Raw genomic sequence first — 11,027 nt, 5'->3', positions numbered from 1 at the left:
CGAGATCGCTCGGCCCGGCCCCGCGATCGTTGGCCCCGGCCCCGCTCGTTCGCACCGCGCCGCCCCGCAGCGCTGCGAACTCCCAAACGCTCGGCTCCGCCGCTGGCAGCCCCTGATCGCGCCCGTAACGACAAAGGAAATTGAAAGTTTTGTCCTATTTCCTCCCTGGGTGAACGCGCTCTTCTCACACCCTCCGCTTCGGGCGTTTTTGGAATTGCTTATGTAAAGAAAATTTGTAATTTCTTTGTAATTTCTTATCTTAGTCCTTAAAGTATAAAGGGAAGACATGTTTTCCCCTTCATGCAAACCGGGCTGTCTGTGCCTTGTGCCCCTATTCCATAGGTCTGAGATGTGGCATGGGTGCGTGTGTCAGTGTTCCAGGGAGGTGGCAGCAATCCAGGTAGAATCCCCGGCTGCAGAAATGACTCTCTGTGCCAGTGTGTATAGTTTAATTCACGTGAGTAATCCGATTGCGTGTCCATTTATGCACAGCCATCCAGCCCTTCGATGTAAGTTCCACATGACAAATGTAAATTTCTAAAGCTGTGCCGTGGCCGTGGTATTTCTAAGAGAGCCTTGCCTTGCAAAACCACTTTCTGAATAAGCACTGGAGCTGGGAAGTCTTGCAGCATTCCCCTGTCCACAAAACATTTGTAATTCACAGCTGACCGGCAGCTTTGTCCCCTCTCCCACTCTGAACACCTCAGGAAAAATAAAATTGGACAGACGAGCTGTTTTGTGGTTTGGTCCCCATCGTGCCATGTGGTCAAAACTTTAAATCCCTGTTGTCCCACACAAGAGATTCCAGACACGAAGAGCAATGAGTGTGAGAAGATCTGGAGTTATCTTTAAGTAACTGGATGCAAGATAAGAATTCCTCCCTGTCCAGCAATACCTTTCATTTCCACTCAGCACTGACAGCACCTGGGATTTATGGACTAGCATAGGAACAACACTCTGGGGGAAACACAAGTCATTCTGTAAACAGTTCCCTTCTCTCCTAAGAGCAGGAGCCCTTCAATGATGAGTCAAGTGAGTAATGGCCCTTCCTGTGAGGGGCTGTGGAAAGCAGCCTGGCAACAGCAAGGGGGAAATCGAGTGCATTTTGGGCTTCTGAGGTGGGAGTGGTCATGTCCTAATATTTCCCCGTGCAGCCTAAGTAAAGCACAGAGCAAGTGCTCTTAATCCCCTGAACACTGGATACTTTCCACCATCCAGAATATTTTTTTCCCTAGCAGAGAAGTGCATGCAGCACAGCTAGACTTATATTGGCCTAGATCCATAAATTAGGTATTTAGGTAGAACTTAGGTGCATAAATCCTGCCCAGTCCCAGCATGTGCTTTGCCAAATGGCTTCCTTAGGCAACTAAGTTCTGCCAGTCCCTTGCTTTGCAGCCTTTTTCTGTTCTGCTTGTGCTTAGAATTGCTGTCATCTTGGTAAAACCAGCATCATGGTACTTAAAATATCCCCAAACCTGGCTGAATTTTCAGGCAAGCCATTATTTCCCCAAATGCCACAGAGGCTGGTGTGGTCAGGCCACACCTAAGAAAGACTTACAAGTTTTGTTTCTGAATAACTCACAGCAAACAGGCTGGCTGGCAGACATCACCACGAGCACTACAGGGAACATGTTCAGCCTCAAGGATGAAGGGTGTTCAAAACCATGCCACTATTCCCAGGAAAATGCTTTTTGCTCCGAGCTGTTCTGAAACTGTTCTGAAGCTGAGACTATTCTATGAGGATGCTGAAGGTGCTCCTCCTCCCCCTCACATTATTTTACAAATATAATTATTGGGCTCTAGGGTGGTGGCATGACTTGCTGGGCCCATGAACAAGAAGCTCACCCAGGGAGTGATGGAAAACCTTGGTTCTACTTCACTCAGGGACATTTGGTTCAGGACTCAGGTGCTTTATGTTAAGTAGCCATCAAATAAAATGTATTTGCAGATGCTTACCCTGGCAGGTGCTATGCACCCTGAACTCCCAGTGATTTCTGGGAGCCCAAAGTTACCATTTTTTGAAACAAAGGGTATGAGGGAAACCACATCTGCATCATTTGTGCAGGCTGGTGCTGGCAGTTTTTTTCTTTCTGAAGGCTGCTCTGTGTTCCACATTAAAACTTTTGTTTCAAAGTTGGTGTAAAAGTTTGATCAAAACAAATCACACATGGAGTGTTTTGCAAGGTTCAGTAATGGTTCATATTTTCTACAGTCAGGTAAGTGCATGAATGCTCTTAAAAGAGGGACTCAGGAACAACATTTAGAAAAAAAAGGTTTATCACTAAGGGGAGTAAAACTCTTCTTTGAAAGGAGTTTATATCATCATAAAAAAATTGCATGCATAATTCAAGACACTGCATAACGTACCTTTCACATCATTCTTTTTTACTATAAAAATGAACTAATGATTCCAAATGTGAAACTGGTCAGCCTGATTTATAAAGCTCAGAGAAATCCATCACAGTGCTCCCATCTGGACAATGATTCTTTATTTTTTTTTTCCCCAGAAGAGTTGAAGGCAGACTGTTGGAGTGGTGACCACCATTGGCACAGCTGCTCTCTGCATGTATGGCCTTATTTATCTGCTGCTCCTGTCTCTGATGGGAAGAGGATGTGGAGGAGGATGTTAATCTGGGAGACAGAGCCCTCCCATCAGGACATTGGCCCTCCACCACTGGGAGCTTGGGATGAAGTAAAAACCCAGCTCTACTGAGATTTTTCATGGGAAACATTCAGTTTCTCCATACTGACCCAAGCTTCTTCCCTTCCTCTTTCACCTTCACATGACAGAACCTTTCCTAGCAACTCCCTCAGGGCCAGGGAGTACTAAGGGAGAAGTAAGACTATTGATGTTTTAAGACAATAATTTTGGCTCAATAATGTATTCATAATCAAAATACTTAAAATTCCTGGGGCAAAGGAACCCTGCCCATAAAACAATGAGTCCCTTTAAATGAGATTAATTAAAAACAGCATTGAGAGAACAGTCATTGAATAAGACTCAGGGAATTCCATCCACACCTCTCCCAACAGGTATGAGGTGACAGCAAACATGATGAGCCAGTAAAAAAAGGGCTGGACTCTAAGCATAGCATCTCACAAAGCCTCTGAAGCAGGGAGTGGACTGCAGTCAGAGACTCACAGAACATCCTGAGCTGGAAAAAACCCACAAGGGTCATCAAAGTCCAACTCCTGACCTTGCGCAGAGTGCCTGAGGGACTTTTCCAAACCTTTCTTAAGCTACTTCAGGCTTGGTGCCATGACCACTTCTCTGGGGAGCCTGTTCCAATGCCCAGCCACCCTGTGGGTGGAACACCTGTTCCTGATACCCAACCTAACCCTCCTCTGATGCAACTGCAGGCTACTCCCTTGGATCCTGCCACTGGTCATGGGATTGAAGAGATCAGTGCCTGCCCCTCCTCTTCCTCATGAAGTTGTTGTGACTGCAGTGAGATCTCCCCTCAGTCTCCTCTTCTCCAGGCTGAACAGACCCAGTACTCTCAGCTGCTCCTCACACGGCTTCCCCTGGATGCCCTTCACCCTCCTCATGCCCTCCTTTGGACACTCTCTACCAGCTCAATGTCTTTTTTACATTGTGACACCCAGAACTCTCCCCAGCACTCAAGGTGAGGCTGCCCCAGCCCCAAAAGAGGTGACAGTCCCCTCCCTTGCCTGGTGATGCTGTGCCTGGTGCCCCCAGGTCAGGGATGTCCCTCCTGGCTGCCAGGGCACTGCTGTCTCATGTCCAGCTTGCCCTCCACCAGCACCCCCAAGTCCCTTTCCATGGCACTGCTCTCCAATTATCTATTGGTAGCATCCACACCTCTCCCAACAGGTATGAGGTGACAGCAAACATGATGAGCCAGTAAAAAAAGGGCTGGACTCTAAGCATAGCATCTCACAAAGCCTCTGAAGCAGGGAGTGGACTGCAGTCAGAGACTCACAGAACATCCTGAGCTGGAAAAAACCCACAAGGGTCATCAAAGTCCAACTCCTGACCTTGCGCAGAGTGCCTGAGGGACTTTTCCAAACCTTTCTTAAGCTACTTCAGGCTTGGTGCCATGACCACTTCTCTGGGGAGCCTGTTCCAATGCCCAGCCACCCTGTGGGTGGAACACCTGTTCCTGATACCCAACCTAACCCTCCTCTGATGCAACTGCAGGCTACTCCCTTGGATCCTGCCACTGGTCATGGGATTGAAGAGATCAGTGCCTGCCCCTCCTCTTCCTCATGAAGTTGTTGTGACTGCAGTGAGATCTCCCCTCAGTCTCCTCTTCTCCAGGCTGAACAGACCCAGTACTCTCAGCTGCTCCTCACACGGCTTCCCCTGGATGCCCTTCACCCTCCTCATGCCCTCCTTTGGACACTCTCTACCAGCTCAATGTCTTTTTTACATTGTGACACCCAGAACTCTCCCCAGCACTCAAGGTGAGGCTGCCCCAGCCCCAAAAGAGGTGACAGTCCCCTCCCTTGCCTGGTGATGCTGTGCCTGGTGCCCCCAGGTCAGGGATGTCCCTCCTGGCTGCCAGGGCACTGCTGTCTCATGTCCAGCTTGCCCTCCACCAGCACCCCCAAGTCCCTTTCCATGGCACTGCTCTCCAATTATCTATTGGTAGCTGTTTATTTACTATTAGATATTTATCTGTTGTTAGATACTTACTGTTGTTAGATGTTTACTATTGTTAGTTACTTACAATTGTTAGATACTTATCTGTTATTAAATGCCTATTATTAGTAGATGTTTAGAATAGGGACTCAACAAGGTAAAGGCCTTGCCAAGCCTCTAAAAGGGGGAAATGATGCCTTAAGTTTTAGATCTCGTATTTTTCAGATTTTGTGCTGCCTTGGTGTGTAGCTCTGAGCTTCATATTTAATGTCAGTAGGTTCTCTTTACAGCTTAGTTAGACAAAACAATTCTTTTCCAGCTTGAGAACCAAGGACAATTGTTACAAGCTTCAGGCCCAAAAAGCATGAACAACAGTGAAGAGAGAAAAACAAGCAGGGTGGGACTGCAGGGGCTAAAGCTGGAATGGGACAAAGAACTGCAAGATGCAAATGGAGCAGAACTGATCAAAGTGAGAGACCCCGGGAACACTCGTGCATTTTGGGGCCATTTTGGTTCATCTTGGGTGCAGCCCTGGCTGGGCTCTTGTGCTGCCCAAGGTGGATCCATGGAGGAGATCCTTTGAATAAATCCCTGCTTTATTCCGTAACTCCATCCAGCCTCTGTTCTAGGGCAGCCTGCACAAGGCATCAGTTCCTAACCCCAGTCTGTCCCTACAGCCATGGCTGCCCGATCCCAGTGCAGACATTTCACCTGAAACCTCTCCACAGAGCTGTGTTCATCACGATTGATTCTGTGTGTTCTGTCAACATGAATCAAATTGAATGAGGTTATTTCATGGAGTCTGTGACTTTACATCTCTTATGTTGTTTAAATAGTGAGACAATAGAACCCTTGAAAACTGAGGAAAGACTGTTGCTGGAGGTGCAGTTTTATATTACACATTCTCACCAGGGAGCTCCTTCTGAAGGGTGGGTTCCTTTTTACCCCATCCCTAAACATGAATTTTTTTTGCCTTTGCCTTGCAGTCCATGGTGAATTACATGGGTTTGCTGATCTGATAGAACATAAATCACAAACCCTCTCAAATAATTAGGTTCCTATCAGATCAATAAGCTGATCTAACACGTCCTGAGGTCACTTGATAACTAGATCCAACACATGGGGTGAGAAGAGAAGAACCACTCCTTTAGGCTACATTCCTCAGTGATGAGGAGGGGGGAAAAATCAACAAATCCACTAATTGACATTCTCTGGAGTCAGGATATCTCCATGCAGATGAAAGAAGCAATTAGTCTAGGTCAGAGGAAATAAGAAAGAGGAAAAAAGCTGTTGAACACAGCCTCTGCAGACAGCTCTGTTGGTAGATTGGAGCCTCTGCTTTGCTCCAAGTATAGGGCCTGATGCCTGTCCAGGGTTTCCATCTGGTAGCTCTGGAGGCTGGAAGTTTTTTTGGGGGTCATTGGTACCAGTGGCACAGGATCCTCTTCTGGGTTAGTGCAAAGCATCAGTGTGGCTGAACAAGCACTGGGTCATTAGCCTGCCTGCCATCAGCACCAGATATCCTCACACACTGTGAGATACACAGCCAAAGCCCGTGCATGCTCAAGCTGTAGAAACAGAGTGGTTACAGCTTAATAAGTTTTGCAATCTGTTCCTGACAGGAAAAGCAGTTGTTCTCATTTCAAAACTATTTTTTTTATCTGCAATTAATGATTTCCAGGTCTAGCTGTGCTCTGTAGGATTTTTGTTTCCTTCATGGCAGTGAATCCTAATATGAGGCCATTTTCTTTGAAACATCCAGTCAAATACAAATACAAAAACATCCAGACTAATACAAAACAACTCCAAAGCCAAAGCCTGAGATTTGCTTTTCCCTGGCAGACAACACCAGAAAAGCAAAAGGGCTTATTATTCTCTGAACCAGCATCATCTTGCCAGAATCATCTTGCCCATTCAGTGCAGTTTTGAACAGAGAACAATTTTTAATTGCAAGCCTCTTTTCAGGGACTCACTCACTGTATGGTCCATGCCATGTATGTACCATGATGAGTTTTCCAGCCTGAAATGATGGTGCCATATTTGGGACCTTCAGGTTTCTTTTACTGATCCTGTGATATTCAATGTCTCAAAAAAGATTGAAGATGCTACTTTTCAAGATGAACAGCTACTTTTCTGGAAGCTTCTTTTCTTCCTTTTCACACCTTTTCACAGCCTTCTTGCTTAGGAAGCCCCCGAACCTCATAATAACAATGGTAGCCTGTGACTTTCGCATAGCATTAAAAATGACATTTTAAAATCATGTTTATTGCCAGGATTAGTTTAAAATAGTATTAAGAAGGAAAGAATTTGTGAGGGAAACACAGTAATCTCAATATCCTACTTTCCTCTCACTGGCAGTTGCTAGCTACATTTGACTTAAGCCAGGATCTTTGATCTTTCAAACAACCCTCTCATTTGAATCATCTAGAAGGAAATCATATACAGTACAACACAAATAAATTCCCTGTCTCACAGCTGGCTTCTCTGTTTCACAGATCTCTTCAGGATCTGGTAGACTTCAGCATCTGCTTTTCTTCACACAGTTATCTTCACTGCTGCTGTCCAGTTGCACAAAAACCTGCTCTTTTTCAAACTGTAGGAGACAAAGGTGCTTTCTCTGTTCTGGAAGAAGCAGAAGATGACCTGAGTTCCTCCTGAGAATTGCCTTTGTTTGTTCAGTAATTGCTTGAACAAATAGGAATGAGCTTCATGTGGAATATCTGGAAGGGCTTCACCTGTGGTTTGCATTATGTGAGATATACAGGGGCCTGTGGCTGAGAGGGTTTTATTTATGTGGCCTTTTATGTGGCTTTTTTCATACCTTTCCTCACATGCATTCATTCCCCCCTTCCCCCCCCCTTTTTTTTTCCAATGGGGCTAGTAAGAATTTGCAGTATGTTTGTATTTAATACCAACTATATAATGAATTTTAAGCAACTCCCATTAAACTTTCAGCAACTGACAGTCTTTTTTCAGAGTAGGGTGAAATAACACTGCATTTCACCCTTGAGATTTTACTAGGCACCCTTGTTGCAATCTGGATGACATTTTCCATAAAATCATTATGTTGTGGATACCTTGGCCATGAAGTGCTTTAAGTGATACTATTTTTGCAAGCCATTTAACATCTTAATCAAATCATGGGCCATTTTCTGTAATTACCACAGCTGGTGTAGTACGTGTGTCAGTCTTTATGGACTAGACATAAGATTACCAGTGATGTTCTTTAATGGTATTACAGCAGAACAACAAGAAAAGTAATCTATTTTTAGCCTGTAATTTTCCCAGCATCATAAGCCAATCCAAGCCATATCTTAACTTGTTGATCTAAAATTCCCTTGACTATATTTAGATATGGGCTGGTATCTGTTTCAAGGCTTGTTTTGTTGTTAACAGCACTCACCTTTTATCATCTTGGCAGGTTCTTTCTGGCCTGGTCTATTTACTAGAAATTCTGTTCTTATTTTGTTGTATTTTTTGTGTATTTCAGCTTTTCTGTGCACATCTCTTTCATTTTATCTTCATGAGCTGCTGTTCTTCCATAGTTTCAGCTCTCCCAATGGGAGGTAAGGCCGACTTTTGTTCTTTCACATTTGTTTCCTTTACATCTGATTTACATTTTACTCACAGTAAGAATATTTTGTTCACTGCATGACATGAGTTTTTACCTACTCATGCCGAATAGTTATTTAACTGAAAAAAATGTTACTGAAACTTGGCTTGCAGAACTATGTCCAGCTCATACTCGTTGAATTTCAGGTGCTGGGGCTGGATTTTCCTGACAAAAGGAAGGTGTCTTCCAAGGATTCAATGACAACAGCAGTGCGCTAGTCAATATAGTCAATATAGTTAATATGGACTATGGAGCAGTTCTTATTCTGATGTTGGACCTATATCCACTCACTTGAGTCACACCTTGAGCTGTTCTGGCTACACTGACTCTGTTAATAGTGCTGGGATTCCTGCCCAGGCAGGAGGAGAGACCTCGATTGCAAACTGCTCTAGTCAGAGGAGACAAATCCCCCCTGAAACACAGCTGCCATTTGGACAGTTCCACAAAGAACCTCCCATATAGAGTATTTCTTTTAAGGACAACTGTAGTCACTCATGGGAAGCTTTTACAAGATGTTTTTATTCTTGTGAATTTAACTGTGCATTTTCTTCCAATCAGTTTCTTCCATTGCTTCATGAAACTTCACTGGTTGATTGCAGTTTTTAGACTTCACCTCTGACTATTCAGACCTGTTCTGCTTCTTCATTTTGTGATGAGGTTCTGTAGCATCAGCTAGTTTCATTTTCAAAACCTGTAATCAGATCTAGCTCTGTTCTGCAGCCAAAGCAGAACTGCTAAAGCTGTGTTCTTCCAGCAACCCTTTTCTGAGAGTCTCGAGGTCTCTACAGTATTCTGATCTCAGATTTGATTTTGTAAATTACATGATCAACAGTACTTCCAAACATTATAAATACCTGGAAAGATTTCCTCTTGGTTTCTGTTATACAGTGGCCATGTCTCAAATATTTCAGTCTTTCCAAGAGCACAATGTTTTCTCAAATCTCTATAGCACAGGATTTCTCATTTGCAATCTGGTGCTTCTGGTCCTGCAGTACTCAGAGTTACCTTAATTCATCTTTCTTTTCATCAGCCCTGTCTCCTTTTTAAAGAAAAATTGTGTTATTTTATTGAACCTACTTCAACCATATCCTCCATTTCAGGAGAATTTAATATGCTTTGAACTTTTTTTTAGTTTCTCCTCCACGGTGTTCTCCCCTTACCACTCCTTTTGGTCTTTTTTTATTCTAAATGTCATCTTTTGTTTGTACTCTGCTGCATGTTAAGTTGCATCAAAGAAAATGCCAGATTAGTGATAAAAAAAGGCATCTCTCACACAAAAAAGGGTCATATGCATATATATATATATTTATTTATTTATATATATAAGTCACAAAGATACAAGACAGGAAGGAATTTGTGAAGGAGAAACTAAAAATATTCACTGAGCCAGATTCTGTCACCAAGTATCAGTGACAGCAGTTGCTGAACTGGGGAGTGTTCCAGCCTCTCAGGCAAAGGGTCACTTTGTTGGAGCCAGAGACCCACTGTCATCTGTCTTGCTATCATCTCAGTGCTCATCTGTGCTTGGTTTTATGTTTGTATAGTTCCGTCATACTTTATATTTCCTCATATCCTATTGTCCTTCAAATGGTTTCCAGCCTTCATTTTTATTTTTGTGGATTTCTCTTCTCCAGGGGAGGCAGGAGCCCTGGGTGGCAGGATTGTATTAGCTGAAAACAAGGTTATCTTTCATTGAACACTTAGTGCTTCACACATCACACACAGGCTCTAACTCCCTGGTTAAATATTGCTGTTAATGCATGTCTTTTTTCCCCCAGCCATTTCCATTTGTCCCAGCTTGTAGCAAAGATTAAGCCAGCTTGATTTGCAGTAGTTTCCTTTTATCCTTATGCTTTTAGTTTTCTGAAGTTATATTTTCTGTATTGAAGAATTTTCATCTCAAATTTTTAATACAGATTTATGCATATGTAGAATATCTTGTCTTTCCCAATTTAAACCATTGTATGACTTTCTGTTTCCTTTCTGCCTTGTTGTCCTGCTGCCCCCACCAGCTTTTACTTTCTCATTTTGCCTTCCTTTCCCAACTTCTTTTTTATCTTCCTCTGAAATGGGCCATTCTGCCTTGAACCCTACTTCCTCCTCGTTATCTTTGCCTTTCCTGGTGTTCCCCTTTAGCTCAGCCTCTTGCTTCCTCATTTACACTTCTGCTCCTTCTCCAGAGGACAGGGACAGGTAAAAGCTGTGACAGGATCACCTGTCCCCTGTGCCTGGCTTCCCCCAAAGGCTGCATCTTCTCTCCAAGGCTGGCTGTGCACCTGTCCTCTCTTGTGATAATTCCTGCAGAGCTCTGCTCCTCCAGCTGGTCCCCAGAGGACCCAGATCCGTGCTGTGAATAACGAGGCTTCCCTCCCTCCAGTCTGTTCTGACTATCACTTTTTTTTTCTCCCTGCCCACTCATTTTCTATGTTTAATGTCCATGTGACACCATTCTTCTCTCTCTTGTACTCAGCCTCCTGTTACAACTGGCTCCTGGCTTTCCATTTTTGCTTTCCAGAGCTGATGATTTCATTTTCTGCACTGAAATCTCTGCTCCTCTGCTAGATCAGCTGCTTTATTTCTCCAGATAAGCCCTGTTTGCTTTGCTTTCTTCATAACATTTCAGCATGCTCATGTTAATTCCATCAGCCAAGCTACTGAGAACATTAAACATGTAACTTTTTTAATTTTTCAGGTTTTAGAGAGATCAAGGAGAAATGTGTCAGACTTGCAAGTTGAAGAGGTTAACTTCTCCAAGCTTTGCCATTATTCCTAAAACATCCCGAAACGAACAAACAAACAAAAAGGATA

Source organism: Geospiza fortis, unplaced genomic scaffold (genome assembly GCF_000277835.1).
Source record: "Geospiza fortis unplaced genomic scaffold, GeoFor_1.0 scaffold13, whole genome shotgun sequence".
In the NCBI taxonomy this organism is placed as follows: domain Eukaryota; kingdom Metazoa; phylum Chordata; class Aves; order Passeriformes; family Thraupidae; genus Geospiza; species Geospiza fortis.
Note: the sequence above shows the minus strand (reverse complement) of the source record.